At 32.8% G+C, this 2,963-nt stretch overlaps 1 long non-coding RNA gene across 1 annotated transcript; it reads left to right on the forward strand.

Annotated features, from left to right (window-relative positions):
- The first annotated feature begins 403 nt into the window (after window positions 1–403).
- LOC135150116 (uncharacterized) lies at window positions 404–2,560 on the forward strand. Its single transcript, XR_010288422.1, has 3 exons — window positions 404–516; window positions 642–748; window positions 1,975–2,560. It is a non-coding gene; the product is annotated as an uncharacterized LOC135150116 (long non-coding RNA).
- The last annotated feature ends 403 nt before the right edge of the window (window positions 2,561–2,963 follow it).

The raw sequence follows: 2,963 nt of genomic DNA on the forward strand, positions 1-2,963 counted from the left end.
CGTATATGATCAATGTCAGAGGGTTGGCCACACACCCGCCCCTTGTATTTGATAAGTCTAGTTCTCTCACTAGGAGTGTATAATATCATCATCAAATTTTTTCTATCACCTCTTAGATTACAAATTACAATAGTAGTCAGCAGTTTTGCAATAAGATCCTTTCATGTGATATGATTTCCGATCAGTGTAAGCATTCATTTTTTGTTTAGACAAATCATGGTATAGATCTTCATATATGATATATGTAAATATCCTGTATAATCATGTTGACATAATTTAGTTTCATCCTTGCACTTATTGAGGTATAAATCAATATATTTATAATTTGTTTTCCTAAATTTCTTTTGGAATTAAATAAATTTTGAACAATTCTTATTATGATGCTAATAATTGAGATTTTCCTTTCAGATTTTGGGTATAATATTGATCTTGATGTCCTTGAGTTGTTTCTGGATCTATATCTCAAAGACTCAAACAATGAAGAAGATGCTCTAAGTTGGCACTATAGCTTTTCTGGTTAGTCATGATTTGACATCTTTAATAATATGAATAAGAGATTTTTTTTTATTCGGTAATGTGTTTTGTATAATCTATATATGGTTGTGATAATAATTGATGTTTGCATTTGGTGTTTTGATAAGAAATATATATGCTACAAATTCGAGAAGAAGTATGCAGTGCTCTCTGACTGGAATAGGATCTGTGGTTAAAGGGAGTACAAGTGCAATTGTGGATCTACCTTCTCTAGGTTAGGATTATACCAAAAATCTCTCTTTAATTTATAGTTTTAATTCTTACCTTCTCATTCCCTTCCCATAAATGTTATTTTATTTAATTTTGTCTTGTTTATGATTTATTGAACTCAAAGGTTTGTATTGGGCAGAGGAATTGATTTACCAGGGTCCTTCTGTAGAATTATTTTTTGTTTGTGTTTATATATAGATTAAGGATAATAAATACAATTAAATATAAAAATCCTTTTTTAATGTTCAATATACCAAATTAATTCAAGGTCTTTGTATTCTCACCTTAGAAAAACGCATCAAACCATACAATGTGTATAGGTTTGCACTATATCTCATGTGTTGCTTTGTTACGTATAGGGATTTACTGGTTTATATAATGTAGTGAAATTAGGTCCATACCTTTACTATTGGTTTGTCCTTGTCGGGGAGCATGTGGAGGCTCTATCTCTGTAGTCTGGCGGGTTGTCCGTGTCGGGGAGTAGAGAAGCGTCCTTGTATTTGGGGAAAGCCTTGGGTGCTCGAGAGTCTACAAGGGCCAAGGCTAGGCCTCATCGTATTGGACCCCTTTCGGGAGGAAGATTCTAGAAGGGGAGGCCCAGCCCACTTGGGTCTCTTCGGAGAAAGAACTACGTACCGACTTGATCCCCTATAAATAGGGGTACGTAGGCACATCGTGGGCATAGGTAACTCTTGGGAACGAGAGGTCGGTGAATAGACCCCTAGTTTTCTTCGCGATCTTGAACCCTATGCCTACGATGTCAGCCACATCCAAACATAACCAATCACCACCCCCTATTCCGACGAACAACCGCCGCGGCAAATCTTGATTCACGCCAAGAACCTCATCTTTGTTAATAAATCAGTTTTCTCTGTTAACATGTGTTTAGATAAAGATTAAAGATAATATAAACAATTAAATATAATAATCATTTTCTAATGTTCAATATACCAAATTAATTCAAGGTCTTTGTATTCTCACCTTAGAAAAACGCACCAAACCATACAATGTGTATAGGTTTGCTCTATATCTCATGTGTTGTTTTGCTACATTTAGGGATTTACTGGTTTTATATAATGTAGTGAAATTAGGTCCATACCTTTACTATTGGTTTGTATATATGAAAATAAATTCAATTGCTAATATATATGTTTCATATCTATATTAGTTGTTATATGCATGCATTGGTCAAGTTTGGGTGATTCAAGTGTAACTAACTCCTTTTTGCAGGCGTGATAGTTTAATCAATCTCCATTCAATATGCCAAATGTTTGTGGGAGAGGTAGCTAGGCACACAACAAATGGCCCCCGAAGCAGAAGAAGCATGACTGCTCGAATACATGCAAATGCGAGTAATATGCCTCTTCATCCATTTTGGGAGCCAAAACTTAATATTCCTAGATCCTCTTAATATTCGGAGATTCATGGCTTTCCTAGCAACATAGCACCGAGCAACATGTTTGATTTTGGTTTTGATGGTAGTGCAAAACCATAACCAAGTTGGAATTTGAATTTGAAAGGAGGAAGATAACAAAGACCTAATCTGGATACAGACAGGCACCAATGTTGCTAATTATATTTGCAGATGGTTAACATGTCAATTCTATGTTGGCAAATTTGGGTTTCAGGCAACACCACTAGCTAGTTAACATGTCAATTCTATGTCATTCCAAAATTTATTAATTTATGATATCAATAAATTGTGTAAACGGAAAGGTTTGTAATCTTAGCAGACAAGTGCTTGAATTAATCATGTCAGCAATGGCAATGCCACAGTATTTTATAATAATATTTTGGTGATTATATTTGATTTATCCATTTATTCTATTTTTTTTATATTCCCAATACTATTTTCCTTATTTATTTATTTATTTATGTGGTTGTTTAATTCAATGACTTTATAATTGCTTTATGTTAATTAATAGATTAGAATAAATTTGGTGCTAAACTAAGTGTAAAATTATTTATGTGATTAATCAATTTTGTGATACGTGAATTATTAAAATTTTGTCCCTTGGCTTCCAATCTTTTATTTTTGAGCCTATAAATTTTCTTTTTAAATAATTTATTGCAATTGCTCTAGTATGTAGAAACTTTTCGAACAAAATTCTTATAAAACTCAAATCCCTTTTAAATATCCAGTTGATATTGAATCCTTTATTTCAAAATATTATTTACTAAACTCTTTCTTCTAAAATTCTTTTAAAAATTCTCTTCAA

The sequence above is a fragment of the Daucus carota genome, chromosome 2 (assembly GCF_001625215.2).
Source record: "Daucus carota subsp. sativus chromosome 2, DH1 v3.0, whole genome shotgun sequence".
In the NCBI taxonomy this organism is placed as follows: domain Eukaryota; kingdom Viridiplantae; phylum Streptophyta; class Magnoliopsida; order Apiales; family Apiaceae; genus Daucus; species Daucus carota.